This window comes from Bombina bombina, chromosome 1, assembly GCF_027579735.1.
Source record: "Bombina bombina isolate aBomBom1 chromosome 1, aBomBom1.pri, whole genome shotgun sequence".
Classification (NCBI taxonomy): Eukaryota; Metazoa; Chordata; class Amphibia; order Anura; family Bombinatoridae; genus Bombina; species Bombina bombina.
The window spans coordinates 51613382-51640474 of NC_069499.1; the positions used below are offsets into that span (position 1 = coordinate 51613382).

The window sequence follows — 27093 nt, forward strand, 5'->3', positions numbered from 1 at the left end:
CAAGTTTGTCAAAAGAACTGAAATAAGGGGGCGGTTTGCAGAGGCTTAGATACAAGATAATCACAGAGGGTAAAAAGTATATTAATATAACCATGTTGGTTATGCAAAACTGGGGAATAGGTAATAAAGATATTATCTATCTTTTTAAATAATAAAAATTCTGGTGTAGTCTTTCCCTTTAATAAAGTGAAAGCATTTTTGAAAGACATACCAAAACAAGGGGTCACAATCTTAAGTTAGTGGGTAGCAGATTCAGGAGAAATTTGAGGAAGCAGTTTTTTTGTCTGTTTTTTTTTTTTACAGAAAGGGTGGTGGATTCATGGAATATATTTCCAATTGAGGTGGTAAACACAGGTACTGTAAAATAATGCCTGGGACATGCATAAGGCTATTCTAAGTAACATGTAATATATGTAGACTTGATATGTCTCTTTGTTTCTTATCTACCGTCAAATTCTATGTTTCTAACATGGACCTAGATTACAAGTTTTGCGGTATGGTGGGGAATGGCTATACCGCTGAAAAATTGACCTTTACGCACGTCAATATGCAGGGCTCCCGTATAACAAGTCGCTGCGGTACAGCTATACCGCAAGCGTTTTAGCCTTTACGCAACTCTCCATTCCGCACTTAAAAAATTACTTTTGAGTCCAGGATTTTCATAGTGGCTGTATTACAGGTTGTGCGGTCCAGCTAAAATGCTTGCATTATAGTCTATCCTGCCGCAATCCATTCCGCGATCTGAGACCAGTAGTTATGGATTTTGCAAAACAAAAATGTTTCACAAAACTCATAACTAAAATGTTACAAAGTGCACTAACACCCCTAAACCGCCATGCCCCCACATCACAAATACTATATTACACCTATTAACCCCTAATCCGCTGCCCACCCACATCGCCAAAACTAAATACACATACTAACCTCTAAACTGCCGGCCCCCACATCGCTACTATTATAAAAAAAACTATTAACTCCTAATCTGCTGTCCCCCACATCACAAATACTAAACATATTAACCCCTAAACCGCTGGCTCCCCACATTGCATATCACTAAATTAAACTATTTACCCCTAAACAAACATAACTATTTTTAGAAAAGAATAAAAACGAAAAATATAAAAAAAAAACACATTACGAAAAATAAAAAAATCTAATACAAAAATAATAAACAAAATTATCCAAAATAATAAAAATTAAACCTAATCTAATAGCCCTATAAAAACAAAAAAGCCACCCCAAAATAAAAACACCCCCTAACCTATCAATAAACTACCAATAGCAAAATAACCCCCCCCATCCAACCAACCCCCCCAAAATTTAAAACCCAAGTCTAAAAAAAACCTAAGCTACCCATTGCCCTAAAGGGGCATTTGTATGGGCAATCAGCTCTTTTTTGCCCATTAAAATTAAAAAAGCCCTAATCTTAAATAATACCCACCCAAAAAAAATAAAAAAATAAACCCTGTATAACCCCCGAATAGGTACTCACCGTTCCTGAATTCCGGCGGAGAAGGCCTTCTTCCAGGCAGGGAAGGTCTTCTTTCAGGCGGCGAGATCTTCATCCAGCGCAGGGACCTCTTTTATCTTCATCCAGGGTGAAGGCGGTGCGGAGGTTACCGCAGAGCCATCCAGCCAATAGGAAAGCAACGTTACCCCAATCAGTGTGCAGCTACGATCGTACAAAGAGCATCCTCCACACTGGATGACTCTGTGGTCCTGTTCCTTAGTCACCTCCGCTCGGCGCCGCCTTCGCCCTGGATGAAGATAGAAGAGGTCCCCGTGCTGGATAAAAATGTCGCCGCCTGGAAGAAGACCTTCTCCGCTGGAATGGTGAGTACCTATTGGGGGTTAGACTTAGGTTTCTTGTTTTGTTTTTGGGTGTTTTTTTTTTATTAGGGCTTTTTTTATTTTAATGGGCAAAAAAAGAGCTGAATGCCCTTTTAAGGGCAATGCCCATACAAATGCCCCTTTTAGAGGCAATGGGTAGCCTAGGTATTTTTATCTTGGGGGGTTGGTTGGGTGGCGGGGTTTACTTTTAGGGGGGACTTTGTAATTATTTTAGGTAAAAGAGCTATTTAACTTAGGACAATGCCCTCTTAGTTGACGCCAGGTTTCCTTGCACAAGGTTGCGTCTGCCATGATGCGAGTTGCGTCATTTCCGAATGTTGTTAGCACCAAAAATTTCATTTTGCGTTGCCCGTCGTACTTGGCGCCAAATAATTTAATTATTTAAACCCCACTTCCTATATTCCTCTTTTTTTGCTCAGAGAGCTATGCTGATTGCATTTTTTATTCCCACTCCTGAAACTGCCATATAAGGAAATTGATCATTTTGCTTTATATGTTGTTTTTTTCTCTTAAATTTGCAGGATGTCTCAATCTGATCCTGTCTCAGAAACCACTGTTGGAACTACCTGCTGCATGATAACAGTTCTACGAAAGCTAAGTGTATCTGTTGTATGTAACAGTTGTCATGATAAGCTTTTACATGCAGAGAATGTATCCATCAGTACTAGTACAATGCCTGTTGTTCCTTCAACATCTAATGTACATGATATCCCTGTGAATATAAAAGATTTTATTGCTGATGCGATTCAGAAGGCTTTGTCTGCTATTCCGCCTTCTAATAAACGTAAAAGGTCTTTTAAAACTTCTCATAAAGTTGATGAAATTTCAAATGACCGACAACATACTGAATTATCCTCCTCTGATGAGGATCTATCTGGTTCAGAAGATCCTACCTCAGATATTGACACTGACAAATCTACTTATCTCTTTAAGATGGAGTATATTCGTTCCTTGTTAAAAGAGGTGTTGATTACTTTGGATATTGAGGAAACTAGTCTTCTTGATACTAAAACTAGTAAACGTTTAAATTCTGTTTATAAACCTCCTGTTGTTACTCCAGAGGTTTTTCTACTTCCTGATGCTATTTCTGATATGATTTTAAAGGAATGGAATAGGCCTGGTACTTCTTTTATTCCTTCTTCTAGGTTTAAAAAGTTGTATCCTTTGCCAGCAGTTAGGTTGGAGTTTTGGGGGAAAATCCCCAAGGTTGATGGGGCTATTTCTACTCTTGCCAAACGTACTACTGTTCCTATGGAAGATAGTACTTCTTTTAAGGACCCTTTAGATAGGAAACTTGAATCTTAGCTAAGGAAAGCTTATTTTCTGGCTACATTCTTAGGCCTGCTATATCCATGGGTGATGTTGCAGGTGCATCAACTTTTTATTGGAAAATTTATCGCAACAGGAAACAGATCCTGATTTATCTAGCATTGTTCGTTTGCTTTAGCATGCTAATCATTTTATCTGTGAAGCTATTTTTGATATCATCAATATTGATGTTAAATCTATGGCTTTAGCTATTTTAGCTAGAAGAGCTTTGTGGCTCAAATGTTGGAATGCTGACATGGTATCTAAGTCTAGATTACTATCTCTTTCTTTCCAAGGTAACAATTTATTTGGTTCTTAGTTGGATTCAGTTATTTCAACTGTCACTGGGGGGAAGGGAGTTTTTTTACCTCAGGCTAAAAGATCTAAGGGTAAATCTAAAGCTTCTAATAGTTTTCATTCTTTTCGACAGAATAAGGAACAGAAAGCCAATCCTTCCCCCAAAGAATCTGGTTCCAATTGGAAACCTTCAAGTTGGAATAAATCCAAGCCTTTTAAAAAACCAAAGCCAGCCCCCAAGTCCGCATGAAGGTGCGGTCCTCATTCCAGCTCAGCTGGTGGTGGGGGGGGGAGCAGATTAAAACATTTTCTAAACATTTGGGCAGATTCTGTCCAAAATCAATGGATTCGGAGTATTGTCTCTATAGGGTATCGAATAGGTTCCAGAGTAAGACCTCCTGTGAGAAGATTTTTTTCTCTCACACGTTCCAGCAAATCCAGTGAAGGCTCAGGCTTTTCTGAAGTGTTTATCAGATCTAGAGATTTCAAGGGTAATCATACCAGTTCCGTTTCAGGAACAGGGTCTGGCATTTATTCAAATCTATTAATTGTCCCAAAGAAAGAAAATTCATTCAGGCCAGTTCTGGATCTGAAAATTTTGAATCGTTTTGTAAGAGTGACAACTTTCAAAATGGTGACTATAAGGACTATTCTGTCTTTTGTTCAGCAAGGTCATTATATGTCCACGATAGACTTACAGGATGCATATCTTCAAATTCTGATTCATCCAGACCAGTATCGGTTTCTGAGATTCTCTTTTCTAGACAAGCATTACCAATTTGTCGCTCTTCCATTTGGCCTAGCGACAGCTCCAATAATTTTTTCAAAGGTTCTTGGTACCCTACTCTCTGTAATCAGAGAACAGGGTATTGCGGTGTTTCCTTATTTGGACGATATCTTGGTACTAGCTCAGTCTTTACATTTTGTTGAATCTCACACAAATCAACTAATCTTGTTTCTTCAAAGACATGGTTGAAGGATCAACTTACCAAAAAGTTCCTTGATTCCTCAGACAAGGGTCACCTTTTTAGGTTTCCAGATAGATTCAGTGTCCATGACTCTGTCTTTAACAGACAAGAGACGAATACAATTGGTTTCAGCATGTCGAAACCTTCAGTCTCAATCATTCCCTTCAGTGGCTATGTGCATGGAAGTTTTAGGTCTCATGACTGCAGCATTGGACGCAATCCCCTTTGCTCATTTTCATATGAGACCTCTTCAGCTTTGTATGTTGAATCAATAGTACAGGGATTATACAAGGATAAAACAATCAATATCCTTAAATCCCAATGTTCCACTCTCTCTGACTTGGTGGTTGGATCACCATCGTATAGTTCAAGGGGCCTCTTTGTTCATCCAATCTGGACTGTAATCACAACAGATGCAAGTCTTTCAGGTTGGGAAGCTGTCTGGGGTTCTCTGACAGCACAAGGGGTTTGGAAATCTCAAGAGGCAAGATTACCAATCAATATTTTAGAACTCTGTGCTATTTTCAGGGCTCTTCAGGTTTGGCCTCTGTTGAAGAGAGAACGATTCATTTGTTTTCAGACAGATAATATCACAACTATGGCATATGTTAATCATCAGGGTGGGACTCAGTCCCCTAGCTATGAAAGAAGTATCTCGGATACTTTCTTAGGAGGATACCAGCTCTTGTCTACTTTCTGCAGTACATATCCCAGGTGTAGTCAATTGGGAAGCGGATTATCTCAGCCGTCAGACTTTACATCCGGGGGAGTGGTCAATATTCATTGTTTTGTTCAGGCTTTGGTTCGTATCAAGCCTGTCATTAAGCCAATTTCTCCTCCTTGGAGTCTTATTTTGGTTCTGAAGGCTTTACAGGCTCTTCTGTTTTGAGCATATGCTTTCTTTGGACATTAATTACTTTCATGGAAAGTATTGTTCTTTTTAGACATCTCTTCAGGTAGAACAGATTTTGAATTATCTGTTCTTTCTTGTAAATCTCCTTTTTCTGATTTTTCATCAGGATAAGGTGGTTTTTGCTGTCCTCATTTCAATTTTTACCTAAAGTTGTGAATTCTAACAACATTAGTAGAGGGATTATTGTCCCTTCCTTGTGTCCTAATCCTAAGAATTCTTTGGTAAGATTCTTACATTCTTTGGATGTGGTAAGAGTTTTGAAATATTATGTTGAAGCTACTCGGATTTCAGACAGACTTCTAGTCTATTTGTTATCTTTTCTGGTTTTAGGAAGGTCAGAAGGCTTCTGCCTTTTCTTTGGCATCTTGGTTAAAGCTTTTGATTCATCATGCTTATTTGGAGTCGGGTTAATCCCCGCCTCTGAGGTTTACGGCTCATTCTACTAGGTCAGTTTCTATTTCCTGTACTTTTAAGAATGAAGCTTCTGTTGTTCAGGTTTGCAAAGCAATGGCTTGGTCTTCTTTGCATATTTTTACTAAATTCTACCATTTTGATGTTTTCTCTTCTTCAATAGCAGTTTTTGGTAGAATAGTACTTCAGGCAGCTGTTTCAGTTTGATTCTTCTGCTTATATTTCAGTTTTTTTCATTATAAAAATTGAAACTTTTGATTGGGTAGTGGATTAATTTTTTTAGCGGAATTGGCTGTCTTTATTTTATCCCTCCCTCTCTAGTGACTCTTGCAAGGAAGTTCCACATCTTGGGTATCTGCTATCCCATACGTCACTAGCTCATGGACTCTTGCTAATTACATGAAAGAAAACATAATTTATGTAAGAACTTACCTGATAAATTAATTTCTTTCATAGTAGCAAGAGTCCATGAGGCCCACCCTTTTTGTGGTGGTTATGATCTTTTTGTATAAAGCACAATTATTCCAATTCCTTATTTTTGATGCTTTCGCTCCTTTCTTATCACCCCACTTCTTGGCTATTCGTTAAACTGATTTGTGGGTGTGGTGAGGGGTGTATTTATAGGCATTTTGAGGTTTGGGAAACTTTGCCCCTCCTGGTAGGAATGTATATCCTATACGTCACTAGCTCATGGACTCTTGCTAATATGAAAGAAATGAATTTATCAGGTAAGTTCTTACATAAATTATGTTTTTTTGTTTATTTTAATTTCTTAAAATAGTTATGTTAGGTTTATATATAGTTTAATCTTATCTTTTTTTATTTCACAGGTTTTTATTTATTTTAAGATAGTTATATTGTAAATTTAATTTAAAGTATAGGGGATAGTTAGGTTAGGGGTTAATAGTTTAATTTAGTGATTTGCGATGTGGGGGGCCAGCGGTTTGGGGGTTAATAGGTTTAGTTTAGTCATTGCGATGTGGGGGGTTGGCGGTTTAGGGGTTTATAGGTTTATTACAGTAGTAGCAGTGGGGGGCCGTAGGTTTAGGGGTTAATAGGTTTATTTAGGTGTTAGCAATGCAGGGTCGGCAGTTTAGGGGTTAATCGCTTTATTTAGTGTCGGCGATGTCAGGGGGCAGCGGATTAGGGGTGTTTAGACTAGGGGTTTATGTTAGGATGTTAGATTTTATGTAACTTTCTTTTCCCCATAGACATCAATGGGGATTGCATTATGGCGATCGCCATTCCGCAACCGCAGGTGTTATTTTTTTTTCTAACACTTTCTCTCCATTGATGTCTATGGGGGAAAACGTGCACAAGCACGTCAAATCAGGCCTTGGGTTTTGTGCGGTATGGAGCTTAACGCACAACAGAAGAAGGTTTTTCAGTAACTTGTAATGGCAGCGCTATGGAGAGTGTGATACCGCTCATTTTTTATATTTTTTTTGCCTTATTTACCCACCCGGTTTAGCGCATAACTTGTAATCTTGCCGATGATTTATTGTTTCCAGTTTCTCACAATGGACAAACAAAAACATTCTCTTAAAATAAGTGCAGCATTGTTATATGGCTGTGTCCTAAAGATACTGTAGCTAAAGATCCTTTATATATTTATCTTTATATATGCACACTTTCTGGGGAACAAGATCCTACTGAGCATGTGCACAAGCTCATTGCGTATACGTATACTAGTCTGTGATTGATGTCCATCACATGGTACAGGGGGCCGGAAAAAGGGAGAAAAAACTTTGTCTTAAAAAAAATCTACTGCTTATTTAAAATTTAAAGTAGGTGTTTAATCATTGTATTTTTATTATGCACTTGCTAATTATGCAATTCTACTGCATTGAGTGGTCATTTAAGGTAAACCCTATTTAATGTAAAATAATAATTTATAAAATCCCCAGTAAATATTTTATTTATAAAATAAATTCATGTTACAATCCAATAAAACAAAAACAACTGACAGAGTATTACATTGTGATCTACTTTCTATTCTTACTGCATCTACTTTGCTAGCAAGCATTTTAGGCAACTGGTGAGCCAGGCACTCGTATTGAGAGGCTGGCTCAGAGTTTGATCGTTATAAGGTGTACACTCTGTGGCAATAGCATAAGATGAAGCTGCAGACTCACGGAAGTGTGCATGCTCAAGACTGCAACTTGGTAATATGTACTCAGTCTGTTATTGGACCGCTGAAACTTTTTTTTATGGGCAGTGGAATATATCATTTTTATTATAACTATCTTTAAATGCCTGCAAATATTTTAATAGATGTATATAAAGCATTACTATAATGTCCCTTTAATTCCTCTGCTATTCTTAGCTGCTTTTATTTGATTTGCTACTGAACATCACATTTTGTGTTGGACTAGGCCATACAACAGTGAAAGATTGCACACACTTTACTGGCTAGAGTCTTGCTGATGTTGTGCCCTTTATTTCTTTAAAAAGAGTTCATATCAGGTTTGGAAATTTAATTTTTAACTGGTTATTTTTTTAAGTTTATTCTATTATTTCCTATTAAGGGCCAGGTTACAAGTGGAGCACTATTTAACGTTATTTGGGCTTAGAAGTAAGCTTTTTGCACTTGTGGTGTTGTTCTCCTATTAAGAGTTGAAAGTAAACTGTTTTCGTTCTATCGCTAATCTGACAATCTCAAAAATCCGATCTTAGAATATTGCGTGCATCTTCACGTAGTGGAAAATCCCCAAATACTGGCGCCCCACTCTCGCATATTCTCATGTGCGCTAAACAGACATGAAAATATGAAAATTTCACATTCCAATGTTCTTCACATAGAAGAATGTGTTCTATTTATTCATAAATAAATATTTCTACATATATCTGATGGTATTTTGGTACAATTATATATCTATACCTATATAGCAATATCTATTTATAAATACTTAGAACATATACTGCTATGTACAGAACATTGGAATCTGAAATATTTACAATAAATACACAGTATAACACTTTATTAAAATATGTTTTTACACCCCTGTATGGATAGCTCATACGCTACAAACAGACCTTTAAAACATGTGATTAAATATTTAGGGAAACTAATGAGAGATTATAATTTATATGATGTTTGGAGGTTTATAAATCCCTCCAAAAGAGACTATAAATTCTTTTCGTCACCACACCATACTTATAGTCGAATAGACTACGTCATGACCAATCAAAGTGGTCTAGCAACCATACGGACCTCAAAGATTTCACACACCACATGGTCAGACAACTCTGCAGTGATAACTCAACTTCACTGGCCTAATACACCAATACACCCCTTTACCTGGAAGCTGGACGACTCCATACTAAATACCACGTTTATGCAGAGAAATTGGTCAAATCCCTGAATGAGTATTTTATAATTAACACACAAGCAGATAGCGACCCATTTATGGTCTGGGAAGCACACAAATGCTTTATGAGGGGCAAATTTATTAAATTTAAATCACATATGAAGAAAAAAAGCCAGGCAACACTACAAAGATCTTTCAAATACTCTATCCCAAATAGAATATACACACAAACAGGACCCACAGAATGATAAAATATTCATAGAGTTACAAAAAGATAGGGAAGCCCTTATTGATCTCCTGGCTAAGGAATATAATTTAATGACAATAAAACTCAAACAACGCTACTACTATGAAAGTAATAGGAGTGGCAAACTGTTAGCACGAGCACTAAAACTTAAAAAGCTCAAAACATATATACACGAACTTACCACACCTAATAAACATAAGGTAAGAACAACACCAGATATTTTATCCCATTTTGAAACATATTACTCAAAGCTATATAACATAGAGAACAAGGAAACCCATAATGCAACACTACCAGACATAGCGTCTTATTTGGTAGACTGTCAATTACCCCAATTATCGGCAGAACAAGCCAAAGAACTAGAAAAACCAATAACGTCTGGGGAGATAGCGCCGGCCATTGCCAATCTAAACTCGGGAAAGAGCCCCGGACCGGATGGCTATTCTGTGCAATACTATAAAAAAATTATCTTCTATTTTACTACCACATCTCCAGAGGATCTTTAATCAAATATCAGATGACACAACATTCCCACCTAGCATGCTAGAAGCACATATTACGGTGCTCCCAAAACCTGGGAAACCAGCAAATACCCCCTCAAACTTTCGACCCATATCCTTGTTAAATGTGGATGTGAAAATATACGCAAAAGTGCTAGCCACAAGACTTAATAGATATTTGCCTGCACTAATCCAGCTTAACCAAGCCGGATTTGTGCCACGCAGAGAGGCACGTGATAATACGGTGAAAACCATACACCTTATGGAATATGCTCAAAGAGAAAAAAATCCTACAATATTCTTAGGAATCGATGCTGAAAAGGCCTTTGATAGGCTTAATTAGTCTTTTTTGCGTCATACTCTTATTAAATTTGGATTAGGGCCCCATATGATAGATAAGATTTTTGCATTATATGCCAGTCCCTCAGCTATTTGGTGTCAAAATAAAGTCTTTGATTGCATTAGACTTTGATCCACAATATTTTTTAAACACTTTTTTATCACTTTGTTGCTAATGTTTCACCTTGAAGGGTGAATTATTTTATCAGTGCGGCTAATTGCTGTAGAGTTCGAACCCTTGAAGGGGTTTTACTGTGGACTGCAGCAAACATTGGAGAGCGGTGTGGTAAATGGTCCCTAAGCCTCCATCATTGCATCGAAAACCTGCTGTAACACAGCAAACCCGTTATCTCGAAGGAGAAAGTTGTCTGGACGATTAAGAGTCCAGGAGGCCTTTGTGACACTTCTCAAGTGTCTTGGATCCTGTGAGTATAACAACACTTGCGTAATAGGGGTTTTTTATGTCATTGATTTTGCACCATTGTGGCGCCTTCTTTCTTATTTTCCTAACATCTGCAGATCTATCACCTTGAGACACCAGCAAGCGTTTTTGAAGGAGTTGCCTGACACCTGATCTTGGATATCAAGATTTTGTCTTTATTTGTCACTTTGACAATTTTATACATTTGGAAATATCTTCCTTATTTCAGCCAATTGGATTGTATGTATATGCTCTATAACATCAGCACATCCTCCCATTTATTTATCACTTCTAACATTGAAGTCAACTTATACGGTTGGAAATACTTTTCCTGTTTCAGCCATTTGTAATGTTCGTATTTGCATGATATTATCAGCACATTCCTTAGATCAATCGTTTTTCACATTTAATTTTGAATATTCACTTATTTATCACCTAACATCCACCCAGTTTTGGCGCTCTGACTTTTGTATATACTTTTGTTATACATTATTTGATAAATATCTCTCTTGGCTTGGCAGAATTCATGCCTTTAAAATGTCACTCCTGCCACGAATAGTATATATATTTCAGACAGTACCCATCCCGCTCTCAAAAACATACCTAAATAAACTCCAAAACAATGTAAATTCATTTATATGGCAGAACAAAATGCCCAGAGTCTCAAAGAAAATCATGTATAGAGATAGATGCAATGGTGGTTTAAGTGTACCTAACTTATTATACTATAAACAAGCATCTCTATTGACTAGAATTATAAACTGGTGCAAACATACCAATGACAAAGAATGGGTGAAACTAGAACACGATCTAACAGATACGATAAGCCTGGGCGGTCAATACTGGCTTCCTAAGTCGCAGAGGAAACTCTGTAATCTGCCCCAAGTATAGTAACAGAAACACTAGAGGTCTGGGATCTAATATTAAAAAACAAAAAAGATATCTCATCTGTTCCATCTCCCTTAACTCCTCTACTAACAAACACTGACTCCCCAGTGGCACATACTATGGTTGGGGAAGAAAGTATGGACATACATTGCTGTGTGCCGATACATTCGGATTTATATAATGGTAAACTATTGACAAGGACGGAAATAACAGACAAACATATACTCAACTGTCAGAACTGGTATGAATATCTACAACTCTCACACTACATTAACCATAACAAGAATATGTCAGATCTTGTTAGACCACTCACCCCGTTTGAATCTATATGCTACTCTGCGGACACCTTGAAAAAGGGGTTATCACAGTCATACAAACTGTTATTAGCGATGCACTCAAAACAGTTACCAACCTATCCTAAGGTGTGGGAGGGGGAGTTGCAGGGGTCTTTAACACCAAACGAGTGGCAGATGATTTTTCATCAGATGGGAAGAGCTCCATCTTCTATAAACATCACAGAGACCAATATGAAGTTGCTCACCAGATGGTACCTAACCCCCAAAAGGTTATCTAATATTTTCCAAATACCAGCAAACTCTGTTGGAGAGGATGTGGTCAGGAAGGAAATCTTTCACATATATGGTGGAGTTGTCCTTTATTAAAAAATTACTGGAATGACATACGAATAGAAATATGGAAGATAATAACAACCCAATTGGAAAATAACCCATTCGTATTTTTATTTAGTACCTAAAATAAATTGTAAACTGAGATCAATGTTACTATACATTATGTTAAACTGTGCTAAACAGCTAGTACCAAGGTTATGGAAAAGCACAAGAGTCCCTACGGTACAAGAGTGGAGGGAACAGGTATTGAGGGTACTAGCCCTAGAAAAATACCATTATCAGCAAACCAACCGAATCGAAGAATATCATTCCATAACATTTTTGTGGGAAGATTATTTGGGGGCAATAAAGGCATAATCTAAATGACTAAAAACGTTACTGAAATTTATAAAGTAGCGAATTAGAGTGAAGTACACCAGTTAGCGAAAGGGCTGGAAAAAACTATAATAGAGAGTCCTATTCGATCTTCTTTAGATGCGACAGATAGCAAAAGGTAGTGCAACAGAGGTTTTCTAATATTTTGATTGTTAAATCTGAAATAAAGGAACAACAAGTTTTTTATGTTACTATTATTCGTTTATTATGACTGTGTTATATTTACTGCTATTTTCATTGGCATGTACGATGTAAACCTAATCAAAATTTAAATAAAAAAAAAAATGTTTTTACATGTTTTCATCTAAAAAAGGGCTCGAATGCACATAATAAATATATATATATATACATACATTTGTATTAATGTGTTTATATGTGTATATATGTCTGTAAATACATATATACACATATACAGTATCTCACAAAAAATGAGAACACCCCGCACATTTTTGTAAATATTTTATTATACCTTTATTATACCTTTTCATGTGACACCACTGAAGAAATTACACTTTGCTACGATGTAAAGTAGTGAGTGTACAGCCTGTATAACAGTGTAAATTTGCTGTTCCCCTCAAAATAACTCAACACACAGCCATTAATGTCTTAACCGTTGGCAACAAAAGTGAGTACATGCCTAAGTGGAAATGTCCAAATTGGGCCGAAAGTTGTCAATATTTTGTGTGGCCACCATTATTTTTCAGCGCTGCCTTAACCCGCTTGGGCATGGAGTTCACCAGAGCTTCACAGGTTGCCACTGGAATCCTCTTCCACTCCTCCATGACGACATCACATAGCTGGTGGATGTTAGAGACCTTGCGCTCCCCCACCTTCCGTTTGAGGATACCCCACAGATGCTCAATAGGGTTTAGGTCTGGAGACATACTTTGCCAGTCCATCACCTTTACCCTCAGCTTCTTTAGCAAGGCAGTGGTCGTCTTGGAGGTGTGTTTGGGGTCGTTATCATGTTGGAATACTGGCCTACGGCCCAGTCTCCGGAAGGAGGGGATCATGCTCTGCTTAAGGATGTCACAGTACATGTTGGCATTTATGGTCCCCTCAATGAACTGTAGCTCCCCAGTGCCGGCAGCACTCATGCAGGCCCAGACCATGACACTCCCACCACCGTGCTTGACTGTAGGCAAGACACTCTTGACTTTGTACTCCTCAACTGGTTGCCGCCACACACGCTTGTCACCATCTGAACCAAATAAGTTATCCAGTGTCTTCAGCAAACTGTTTGTGGGCTTTCTTGTGCATCATCTTTAGAAGAGGCTTCCTTTTGGGACAACAGCCAAACAGACCAATTTGATGCAGTGTGCAGCGTATGGTCTGAGCACTGACAGGCTGACCCCCCCCCCCCACCCCTTTAGCCTCTGCAGCAATGCTGGCAGCACTCATACGTCTATTTCCCAAAGACAACCTCTGGATATGACGCTAAGCATGTGCACTCAACTTCTTTGGTCGACCATGGCGAGGCCTGTTCTGAATGGAACATGTCCTTTGAAACCGCTGTATGGTCTTGCCCACCATGCTGCAGCTCAGTTGCAGGGTCTTGGCAATCTTCTTATAGTCTAGGCCATTCTATTTTTCAGATCCTCAGAGCGTTCTTTGCCATGAGGTGCCATGTTGAACTTCCAGTGACCAGTATGAGGGAGTGTGAGAGTGATAACACCAATTTAACACACCTACTCCCCATTCACACCTGAGACCTTGTAACACTAACGAGTCACATGACAACGGAGAGGGAAAATAACTAATTGGGCCCAATTTGGACATTTCCACCTAGGGGTGTACTCACTTTTGTTGCCAACGGTTTAGACATTAATGGCTGTGTGTTGAGTTATTTTGAGGTGACAGCAAATTTACACAGTTTTTTATAGACTGTACACTCACTACTTTACATTGTAGCAAAGTCTCATTTCTTTAGTGTTGTCACATGAAAAGATATAATAAAATATTTACAAAAATGTGAGGGTGTACTCACTTTTGTGAGATACCGTAAATATATATATATATATACATACATACATACATTCATATCCATATTTAGATATGTATATGTATGTATCTCAATTTTAAAGCCCTTTGCCTACCTTTTTTTTCTGAGATCTCAGATCTTTGAGCCCTTATAACTTTTGTGTGCAAAATTTTTTTAAATAATTTTTATTAAATAGTGTTATTATGAGTGTAACTATACTTTGTAATGCGTTTTGTGCAACTTTTAGTTTTGCTAAACAGTTAACTAAAGTGCTAAAGATGCGATAATCATGCTAGCGTAAATCACGATTGCACTCAAGTGATTGCGTTTACTTTCAACTCATAATGCGAGCAGTAAGCCCAACGAGTGCAAACCCCTGCAATAAGCCCCTCATCGCTCGCACGCCAACATTTGCGCTCCACTCGTAATCTATTGGTCTAATCTTCTACTCAGCTCACATTTTTAGTGCACCCATACATTAGCATTTTACAGTATTGGTTGTAGAAAGGGTTACATTTTTTTTTAAATATTGCTACCATTTCACTATTAAGATATTCTCTCTGCATACTACTTTTTTCTTGGAACACTTCTGCTTTTATTTCATGTAAATTTGTAGCATTTCGATCCAGCTCTGGTATGTGTCCTTGCTCCCCGCTGATCACTCATTGTAGGATGACATCACTTGTGCATTTCGCCCAAGCACAGCAGGGTGGCCAGCATTTCTATGCCTCGACAGCAAAGTTGATGTCAGCTCTGACGGATGCGTTAAGCAGCTTAGAAAGACCTCAATGCCCGTCTTTCTGTGTCATGGAGGGCACAGCCTGCTCACTCAGGAGTGAATGCGTAGTCCTTGTGGGATCCCACAGTATAAAAATGCTGGAGTGTGTGTCACGGGCTGGTGACTTGTTTACCTGTCTCAAAACCCAGGCTTTGTAGTGACCATCACAAAGGAAGTGTCCATCTCGAACTATGTTAACCTTATGCTAAAACCAAGAGAAATACTCATGACTCATCAATGTACCAAGGAATGTTTTTTTTCAGTTTTATCCCTAACACTCTGGGTATTTCTTGTAAACAAAAAAAAGACAAGATGTAGGGAATGCATGATCTCTGCAAAAAGGTAATTTAATAACCAAGGTTGTCCGCAGATAATTACAAGAAACCCCTTGTGTTATTTGTCAATTTCACCTTTTTCTTTGTCCGTAATAGCTGTTTGACAGACAAGGTGTATTTCTGTGTCATACTTGTTTCATTGAGTTGTTTAGAAAACCATTGGAACACTTTAGCAGCAAGGACCAGTTTACCTGTTTCCTCCAATACATTGTTTCTTAACTGCGATCCTTAAGTACCCCCTATAGGCCAGGTTTTCATTACAGCTAAACCAGTGCACAGGTGAGAGCAGGTTAGTAACCATGGTTACTGATCAGCTGATTACTTCAGCTATAATGAAAACCTGGCCTGTTGGGGGTGCTTGAGTACCACGCACGGTTGAGAAACACTGCTCCAATACACCTTCAAACACTCAGAGCTCTTCTTATCGCCAGGGAAATTATGTGAGCTACAAACCCTGAGTCTCCTACAAACAACCCCTAAAGGAGAGAGAACCGTGACCTGTAAAAGCTATAGTGGACAGAACAGAAGGAAATCTGGAGCATTCTTATGTAGATAAATGGTGTATGGCAATTTCCTGTCCGCATCCCCTGAGGAGAGGGGGTACTCACTGAGCGCCTGATGATCTAAAGCTCTCTGCTCTGGCTAGATGATCTAAGACGATTTTAGAAAGGCAATATTAGCCTGGGATCTGTTTATCTAGCTATGCAGGGTTTTCTATGCAAAGAAAAGAGACACACATTGCGATATAATGCTCATAAAAACCTCCAAAGATTTCAGCCTCTAACAAGCAAGATGCACAAAATAGAATCTCATTTCTTTCAGATTTATACCAAGTAACATATTTGTTTAAATATATGGTGCAGCAGAATTGCTTAAGTTGAATGGCCACAGTATAGTAGCCACAGTATAGTAGCCACAGTATAGTAGCCACAAAGCTGGTAGTGCATGCTTGTGGTTATGGCACAGCAGATTCTACCTCTGAAGTAAATCTATTCAGTTTAATATTTGGGTTGTCTATTGTCTAACTGAGCGGCTCAGAGTTAGTGGTCTATCTTCAACTATAGTTAGTGGGAATATCCAAATATCTCTTGTTGAAGCTTATTTATCTCATTTTAGAAACATTTTGGTAGATCAAATTTTAAATAAATGGTTACTGGATTTTTTTCAAGAAGTTTTCAAATAGAATTCATAACATCATACTTTTCCCATGCATTCCATTTTCAGCACTAATAGCAGATCATATTTTTATATCCCAATGGTAGACAGTCATGTTCAGTATCTACAGTTTGCAGTCCGAGCATAACATTAATAGCTTGTGGCTATTCTGTTGGGCATTTCTTTAGCTCACCAAAGTAACCATACCTCGCTGCAGATATTTAAAGGCAGATTTCAGCTTCTAGGCTAAATTAGAAGAGAACATGCAAATGTCATTGTAATTCTTCCATTTTGGATCAAGATACTCTAGCAGCATGCAGTAGAACCACCATTGATATTTTCTAGTCTGCCTTTTACAGCTATGCTGCAGCACTTTCAAGTGTTTCAACATTTGGGTATCATGGCCCTTTAAGTAACATTGCTTGAAATGTAACCGCCATGCTGTAATCAGTGCAGCCTGAGTTATGAACGCTGTACTTGCTCACTTCATTGCCCCATTGCAATCTGTATTCAGGTTTGTTGTTTTCGGAGCGTTCTAGCTGCCTACAGCACCTTCTGTGCTTGGCTCCACTTGTTTCTGCAATGCCCTGCAAACATAAATGTACACTTTAACATCATTTGGTTTTCTTTTAGTAGACGGTGTTTTTTCTAAGCTTCTAAAGGACACTTCCCTTTGTCTTGGACATCTTAGCAGCCTCTTTGGAAAAGTGCTGGTAACTTTTATTTAAAATAGTGTGCAGAAGTTATACTGTAAAATAACAAGGGGTTCCAACCATATTTTAATTTAGGATTTAAAAAAAAAAGTAATAAATTAAATAAATTAAAAAACAAACAAACATTTATATAATTTAAATATTAGTATCTGATGCTTTTTTATTATTATTAATAATAATAATAATAATAGATCTGACTCCTGGCCCTGTAGCCCACAACTTGCCATGCACAGGATCTAAATAGGGGATGGGAATAGGAAGATTGTGCAGGCACCAAACGGTGTGTCACTCTAGGGCCATAAAGTGGGACACAAGACACTCGTGCCATAGGCTGCTCACCTCTGTACAAGAATTAGACTTGGGTCACTCTTGGTGCCGAACTCATAACTTGAGTAAACCAGAACTAAAATGGAAAGAAATGCACTTTAATATCTTGTTAATTACATACCAGATAAGTAAGTACTTATCATACTTTTTCTACAGCATACAAAACTCTCGCCTATATATTTGGCAGAAATAGTCAAATAAAAAAGGAATAAAAGTTCATTAATCTCAGGGGCGATTTAATATGCAACTGAAATGCAAAGGGCTTTTCCCCAAAGTTGTCATAACATAACTATTTAGTGATTTTGTAATGTTTTGTGTTTTAATCCCACCCACATTATTCTGTACACTGGACGGGAGACGTGAAATATAGGGGTTTGGGGCTCTCATACCAGGTATCCACCTGAGAGGCGCCTTTATAACTTTAAGGAAACCATTCTTTAAAAAGCATTGTATGCCGTCCACTGTTTTGTTAATGTATTTATTTCTTGCTTGTCACGGTTTAATGCTTGGCAAGAAGCCTCTTAATGTCACCGCAGGTCTGCATGATGAGGTCAGATAATTGGCTTGTAGCACAAAAGCTGTTGAGGGTTATTCTGTGTCTCAGATGTAAGCAGCTCAGCTTGGACATGGGTCCTCCACCCTTTGGCCCATTAGCTGATTTTCCATCGTCACAGCAATTTTAGCTTTGATGTGTTTCATATTATCAAATATATCCCTGTTTCTCCTTTATAGCGAAGGCAGCTGTGTGTACGTTCACTCCCTTTATGTCCAGCTAACTGATTCTTGCTCTGTTGCATTGTAATCTATTTCTTTTTTTAAAAGAAATTATTCCAGAAGCAAATCTGCTTATGTGCATCGTAGGCCATTCTGGTTTACATCCATTTGTTTTTTTCTCAGCGTCAAAAGTCAGTGACTGATAAATCTGATGGCGTTCAAAATATAACTATGAAGTTAAAACTATAAAATTCTTCTCCAAGTTTGTATATTTAATAATTTGTTTAAAACTTTAGTTGGAGATTATAAATTGAGCATGTACACAAAACTTCCAGAATACTGAGGACTCCGTCTACATATAAATGTAAGTTGCCATGGAGTGTATGTAGTGGAATAGAAAAAGTTAGGAGAGCTTTAATTTTATCGGTCATGGGTCAAGCCCAGCCCTCCACTACTTATGTTTAGGACAATAAGTTATTGCAATCTATGAGTAAAAATAAATATATGTGGAATCCATTAATAGCAGCTATAATCAGCAGTAGTAGATTACAGTTTAGCCCCCCTGACTATGTTAAGCAACATTGATATTATCCACACAGATCAAAGCTGCTACCATTGTGTGAGCATTATTAAGTATTTACGTGCCAACAGATTCTGCAGCGGTATAAACTTTGGTATAATATATAAAGGTAACCTTTATTTAAAGAAAATGATGGATCATATAAATGGCTAGCGGGTACTGCCTTGAGTTGCCAACTGTTCTAGATCACCTTATAAGAAAGTGATCTGGGCTTGTAAGCTTACATGCCAAGGGGGTTAAGGGGCTGACTAAAGGGGAGGGACAGGGTTAAGAAAGGGAGCAGTGTTATTGAGAACCTCGAATGGATCAGGATTTTATATTCATAGGTCATTCGCTCTTTTTTTAATTGTTATTGGTACTGCAGATGTATTTGTTTTTATTGTTTTTAACCTGATATCAGTTAGGTCAGCTACATTGTATCTGTGAGTGTTACAACACCACAAGCTCACAGCTGTTAGTTGGTGGATCCTATTAACCTTCTGCATCTGCTTATAGTGTGCAGATCATTTCCTCTAATGTTGAAACCTTAGAATTATATGTTTTAAAGGTACTGTAAAATCAGGTTAGGGACAGACCAATTTGCCAATGCTGAGAAATCTGCCATGTTCCATTCAGCTAGGAGATAAATCACAGATGTTCTTTTTAAAGAGTAATATGTCCTTGATCCACGCTAACATTTAGGTAGTTATTTCAGTTACAAGCTGTTGATGCTGTGGGACTCTCTTGGCATGTTGCAGTAGTTTATATGACACCCCTGATTTATGGTTTATGTGCCTTTGGTCACCAAAGGGCTCTATTAAAATGAACATATTGTGAATTAAGACTTATGTATCGACAGTAATGTCACAAAACATTTATGATTAACAGACTTAAAAGTAAAATAAATATGCCATCAATACAGTTTAAATGGTTTGTTTCATAGACACAACATAGATGTAACATACAACCTGGGGTCTTTTAACTGTATTTTTCTGTACATAATACTGTGCTGTCCTAGTCTGCGAAGGTAAACTTGTATGAGAAGAGTGGGACATTCTGGCCTATAATACGTTTAAAGAGCTGATATTTTGCATATAGGGAAGAGGCATATACCGTATTTTTTGCTCCATAAGGCGCACCTGACCAAAAGATGCACCTAGTTTTTAGAGGAGGTAAACAAGAAGAAAAATATTATGAATCAAATGGTGTAGTAAACTATTTAATAAACTATAACAGAATAATAAAACAGCAGTCAACAGTGGAATAAAGAACCATCATCAGCGCATTAACAAATGAAAAGAGACTTTAAGGTTCGAGTACTCTTCTAGTTTTCTGTGTACCCCAAGATCTCGCCATCGCTAGAGTCAGAACAAAAAAATGGACTTTGTGCATCATATGTACGGACGGTATACTGATAACTGGAGTCAATTATTACTTTATACATATGATGTACAAAGTCCATTTTATGGTTTGGTTTTGCCCCTTACGTAGAATTGCTGCCAGCATTGTGTTTTACCTTAGCAAGGGACTGTGCTTGAAGGAGTGAGGTAAAGGAAGGTGCCCATGTGTCCCAGGACATACTTAAAAACTAGAGAAATCTCAATGTATCCTTCCTGGTAAAATATTTTATGTATGCCTTCTTCCAGCACAGTAACCCCAGTAGCCTCCTCTCTGCAGCCTTCCTTCTTCCATGCCGCACGATCTCAGTATGCTTCCCGGCCGGGATCTGCTTTTCGTCCCTGCACTCGAGCTTGGCGATTCGACTCCAGGGCACACACACATTTGCTCCATAAGACGCACAGACATTTCCCTTTAATTTTGAGGGGGGAAAAAGTGCGTCTTATGGAGCGAAAAATACGGTAATTGCCACACTGCTTGCCATCTATATCAAGACTCACAAAGATTAATAAACAGTTATAAAAAAAACTATTCTACGCTACCCTCCTTTTCCCTCTTTCCTACATTTTTTTTCTTCCTTTGTCTTCTATCTTCTCCTTTTCCCTCTCCCTCACTCCCATCTTCCCTCTCACAATCTTGCATTAAAAGCAACTGCAAATAAGTGAGAACACATTAAATAAACTAGAAAGCCTTTCTGCAGTACCCATATGGAAAACTGGACACGGAATGAGGCAAGAGAGAGGTAAGGCAGGCCTTTTAAACCTTATGAATGGCTGTTAGGTTCCTGCCCATCAACCTGTTAAGTGGTAATAAGTCATTTGGCAAATAGTAATTTCTGCAAGAACTCGATACTAGAACAAGCGTTGAAGGAATAAATCGGTAATAAAATTCAAAAATGTATTCATGTACATTGTGTCAGTTTTAGTTATCGGACATTACAGTGTATTCGGTGTGAGTGTTTAAAGGTAGCCAAGTCTCTCTTAAATGGCATCTTTAATGAGCTTTTCCAGATGGATGAGTTTGTTCCTGTTTTGTGAGATGGGCTCTGTTGGATGAAGCCTGTAGCTTTATATGACAGATTTGTATGGAGTGTAACTTCTCCCTGACACAGGCTCTTACAGCAACTCCTTAGCACACTGCTGTGATCCTTAATACAGTGGCCACTTGGCATGTTTAGCGATGCCAGCCCAGTTACCCATGACAATATACAGCCTTTTTGTTATAGGAATTAAACTAGGAACACATAGCACTCCCTAACCCATTGACACTGCAGGTAACATTAAGTCTTTAAATAATGTCTGCACTTTCCATTCACAAACAATTTAAAACTGCTTTCTATTGTTTCTATAACAAACCGATTATATCCCCTGTAATATACCTCATTTAATATCCCGCTGCTAGTCCTATAACCTCCATCTCCTCAGATTATAACCCAAAAAACCTTTAATATTTCATATATATTCGCCATACAGGTGCTCATATAGCCCTATTTAACCCAGGCTCCAGGCAGCAAATAGACTGAAATTTACCTTCTCCGGTTGTGAAGGGTCATTATAATGAGTGCAGTGGATTCTAACCAATGTCTAAACAGATTGATAAACCTGTGATGTAACTTCATTAACTGTCTTAGTTCTTCAGTTTAATGGGCTATTCTGATAAAAATGCTTTCTCTGATTGGTTAGAGCATGTTCTTTTTGAATTTCTGATGTTAGCAATCCCTCACAAAGGGGTTAAGTCCCGCTTGGGAGGCGCAAGCCTAGCAGCGCTCAAGCAGAACATGACTGTATCTTGTGTATTAGTTGCAATGCCTTGTAGATATTTAATAAATAGCTAAAATCAGTAATCACACACTAATAAATTAGAGCTTTTAAATTGTGCATCTTAAATGTTTCTTTAACGGTCTTAAAGTCCTCCTGATATTTTCTGTAATGTTTCCCTATTTCCTTCCTAACTGTGTTATATCCCCCTTTCTGTGTGCTCCATATAACCTATTTAATAAATGTCAGTATCTATCAGACTCTTACTGCCTCCAGTATGACTCCTCTAATGAAGTGTAAACACACCCCATATTCTTACTATTTAGGTATCCTCATATAATTATTTTTGTCGGAGAAACAGAATGCTGTACACTTCCAGACCCTTCACTCGCACAGTGCCATGGAATCTGTACTTAGGAGACAAGCTGTATATCCATCTATGTCATGCTGGCCAGCAACCTCTTGGTGTCCTATGAGTCATGTCCAGCTGTGGCTTGGCTTCCAAGTAGGATCATCTGTAAAGGCCCCAGCTTGTTTCCAGGTACAGCTGCTGGCAGACTCAGTGTAAATATTTGGTGGATTCTTTGAAAAGCTGTTTTCATATGGATTCAGTGGGGGGTTTATCAAGATAAGTGAGAACTGTTTTTGTACTCAAGAGCTTGCACTTTCATTCCTGCAATACTGTAAGTTTTACCAAAAGCTTTCTATTAAATTAGCCTGATCACACCTACCTGTTACCTTGCAGAAAAATAAATAGACCACTCGCAATATGAAAAATGCTGAGATTTGGAGATTAGGGAGGTTTATAAACTGTATGGCTTATTCACTCTTTGGCTTTTATACAAGGGAGAAGTTATGTAGAATAAAATCAATGGTTTTTCCCATCTGTTTTTCCCATCAGCCCTTGTGGATTGTTTGTTTGAAGGAGACAAATTCCATGCAGGATTTTCTGCTGGTTACTCGTCATACTGTGCCAGCTCTTCTGTAGTCTCTGTCACTTAAAGGGATAGAAAGGTCAAAATTGAAATGTGCATGGGTGTATTTCATTTTTTAAATAGAAGCAACAATGCTTCTAGTAAAAGTTATTGTTTTTCAGTGGCATACACACATATGCTGTGTGGGCTCATGCACCAGTATTCTAGCTCAGTAATAACTATTACTAGAAGCATTTTTCTTAATAGCAGTATATTGCAAAAATGTTCTAATTTAAAATTTAAATGCACCCATGCACATTTAAATTTTGACCTTTCTATCCCTTTAAGTGACAGAGAATACAGATCAGCTGGCAGAATATGCAGAGTAACAAGCAGAAAATCCTGCATGGAATTTGTCTCCTTTAAACAAACACCTTAAATTACTCATTAAAAAATACACCAACTTTCTGCCAGAGAAGACGGCAGCACATTTCATAGCCCGCTAAATAGCAGCATTTTAGTATTTCAGGCTTTAAATGAAAGGACCGTTAACAAACACTAAGGGCCAGATTACAAGTGGAGTACAATCGATAGCGATATTATTTTAAGTGGATGAAGCACTTTAACACAGCTGAAACTTTATTGCGCCCTATAACTTTAATGGATAGCGCAAGGAGCGCTCATTGTGTGCATATTGCATGTGGTGGGTTAAGTGTTGCACTCCCAACACAGTACAAAATACGGCTGTAAAATTTCATTATTTTTAAGACCAGAGGTAAACGATTATTACTAATATTATAGCACAGAACTTTGTAAATAATCCCACTACTTGGACATAATCGGCTTAGCCCACCCTTGGCTAAGAGTTTGAGGAATATGTAACATGACCTATCGCCCCCCTACTACTACTATATAGGGATTTGGCGCATCCGTGCTATCCAGCATGCAAGACTATTGCTTGAGTGCTAAATAAAATAATCATTTTGGACTTTTAATATGAGTGCAGAAATAGTTACGGTGTTGACTGCACTCGAGCAATGAGAACGTACAATAGCAGTAATATTTTCCGCCACTTCTAATCTATGCCTAAATAAATGCCTTACATTATGATGTTCTCAATGCAAACACCAACCTGAGAAGAATATGTGGGCATATTTTTAAAAATGTTCATTTGTTTAAATAGTGGAGAAATACGGCCATGTTGTAACCTAGGTGTTACTAGGATTAAAAGCTCAGTCAAGTTGGGGACAGAATAATATTTTACAGTGTTTAACACCTATGTTATATTTATTACCCTAAAGTTGCCTTTATTTCACCCATCACCTAATATTAAAGGATAATTTGCAACTGTGCAGAGCTTCCAAGGCCTAAAACATAGAGATCACCCCACAACTTTATGGTCCTATAGGGTCACGAGAGGTGAAAGAACTACTTTCTCAAGACTAGCACCACATTCACTGCATCATTCCCATAAAATACAGCCTCTGAAACGTCTGTTTCTTGGATTGTAATTTGTGCACTGGTATGTATAAGTTATGAGAAATAAAAGTCCCAGATTTTAATTCCCAGCCCTGGGGCTTTCTGAAATCTGTTCATGACAAACAGCAGTTTTTTTTCTCTCCACCTCCCAGCTAGGAAAATTTGGAAATTCTTAAACTCATTAGTGATGTTTCTTTCTTTCTTTTTTTCATGCAGAGTATTTTCTTTTTATCCTCCTGCACCCCCCTTTCATTGTTTTCCACTGCAGTAATGAGAAGACTTTGGACCCAGCTGCTCTTGCCAGGGAGTTGAGATTTTCGGAAGGGCATAGCTGAGAGGCCTTGATACCCTGGCATGTCTGCCTTGCATTAAAATGATTGTAGTACATCTGATCCCTGCAATTTTATATACTACTCAAACCAAACCCCTTCTGTGCCTAAAGAGTTGGTATCGCATTACTGTTTCACATATTTAGCTCCCTCCAGCAAGAAAGAGGTTAATTGCATTTTATTCTGCAGAAAGCTGCGGTTTGTGAAATGACTCAGTGAACCGAATCCCCAGCAGCATCCCTTGTATGAAAGCACAGGATGGACGTGCAGAGTTTGTAAACTTGGAAAAAGGAAGCTTGCACGGCTGGCCTGAGTTTGCCTGTATGTCCTGCCATGCTCTCTGCGATCCTGTCTCTGGCATTGGGTCTGGTGCGTGACCTCAGTGAATTCATAGGCTTGCAAATTGTTTCTCAAGACTAATTCTCAATGTATGTAGTTTATGTTGCTGTCTATGGTCTTGATTAATTAACAAATCCTAATGGGGTGACATCTCTGTTTGTTGTTGCTAGTATTTTTTAATAGCTCAATTCAATTAGATTCTTATGCTATTAGAGGCCCAAAAAATATACACAGCCTTGATGTCCTATTTATTTAAAGGGGAGTCTAATCAAATTTAAGCTTTCATGATTCAGATAGGGCATGCAATTTGAAACAACTTTTATAATCAAATTTGCTTTGTTCTCTTGGTATTCTCTGTTAAAAGTTAAACCTAGGGAGGCTCATATGCTAATTTCTAAGGCCTTGAAGGCCGCCTCTTATCTCAGTTTTTCACAGATAGACTGAGTTAGTTCATGTGTGCCATATAGATAACATTGTGCTCAGTCTTGTGGCGTTATCTATGAGTCACTACTGATTGGCTCAAATGCAAGTCTCAAAACAAGGTAATCGCAGAGGTAAAAAAGTATATTAATATAACTGTTGGCTGTGCAAAATTGGTAATAAAGGGATTAGCTATCTTTTTGAACAATAACAATTCTAGAGTAGACTGTCCCTTTAAACCCCAGTTCTTCCTCATGTCCAGTACAGTCTGTGCTGCTCAGACCAATGGCTAATACAGTCTTCAAAAAAAAATTGCACTAGAAAATTTAATTAAAACCGGTGGAATGGATCCATAACAAATTCAATTCCACTAATCCAGTGTGTGAATCTTATGGAAAGAATACTGAATTTAAATGTGGCTTGCAGTGTGTCTGTGGTTGAACTACATTGTAGGTCAGTCGATTCTGGGGGTTGTTTTTTTTCATTAGTGTACTTTTTTTTTATAAAGCGCCAACATATTCCGCAGCGCTGTCAATGGTTAGAATTCATTAAAATAAAACAATGATGAAAAAAAAACTTGTAAGAGACAAGACAACATTTGACAAATACAGGAAGAATTGAGGGCCCTATTCCCGTGGGAAGTTACAATCTAAAAGAGTAGGGGTATGGGAAACAGGAGGTAAGGGCTACAAGGGGGGAATGGTGTTAATTCAGAGTTAGATAAGGGCAATTATTAAAGGGATAGTCTAGTCAAAATTAAACTTTCATGATTCAGATAGAGCATGCAATTTTAAGCAACTTTCTAATTTACTCCTATTAATTTTTCTTCATTCTCTTGCTATCTTTATCTGAAGAAGCAAGAATCTAAGCATAGGAGCCGGCCCATTTTTGGTTCAGCACATGGGTAGAACTTTCTAATTGGTGTCTAAATGTAGCCACCAATCAGCAAGCGCTAGACAGGTGCTGAACCAAAAATGGGCTGGCTCCTATGCTTACATTCAAATAAAGATAGCAAGAGAACAAAGACAAATTAAGAATAAGAGTAAGTTGGAAATTTGCTTAAAATTGCTGCTCTATCTGAATAATGAAAGTTTAATTTTGACTAGACTATTCCTTTAAGTAAGTGGAATTCACTTTTTACTGAGTTGGGTGGTTGGCTTTCCTGAACAAAAATGTCTTTATGGAGTGTTTAAAATAAGGCAGATTAGGGGAAAGTCTGACAGTGAACAGCGTTCCAGAGGGTTGGTGCCTCACAAGAGAAGTCTGGCAGTCTAGCATGGTAAGAGGTGATAATAGAAGATGCAAGGAACAGGTCATTGTTGGATCTTAGGGGCGGGCTGGAGTATATTTGTTGATTAGTGAGGATAGGCTTAAAGGGATGTAGGAGTGCATATGTTTTATTTCACTTTTTCAAGTAATCTAAATAATACCCTCCTC

General features: G+C 38.0%; 1 protein-coding gene and 1 long non-coding RNA gene across 2 annotated transcripts in view; one reads left to right on the forward strand and one right to left on the reverse strand.

Annotated features, from left to right (window-relative positions):
• The window catches only part of CEP128 (centrosomal protein 128), a 667652-nt gene that overhangs the window by 335122 nt on the left and 305437 nt on the right, over nt 1-27093 (forward strand). The gene's annotated exons all lie outside the window — the stretch shown is intronic.
• The window catches only part of LOC128644796 (uncharacterized), a 33071-nt gene continuing 21877 nt past the window's right edge, over nt 15900-27093 (reverse strand). The window contains exons 2-3 of the long non-coding RNA XR_008400049.1: nt 17760-17823; nt 15900-17294 (exon numbers count right to left, since the gene is read on the reverse strand). This is a non-coding gene — a long non-coding RNA (uncharacterized LOC128644796). The remainder of the gene's footprint in view (nt 17295-17759; nt 17824-27093) is intronic.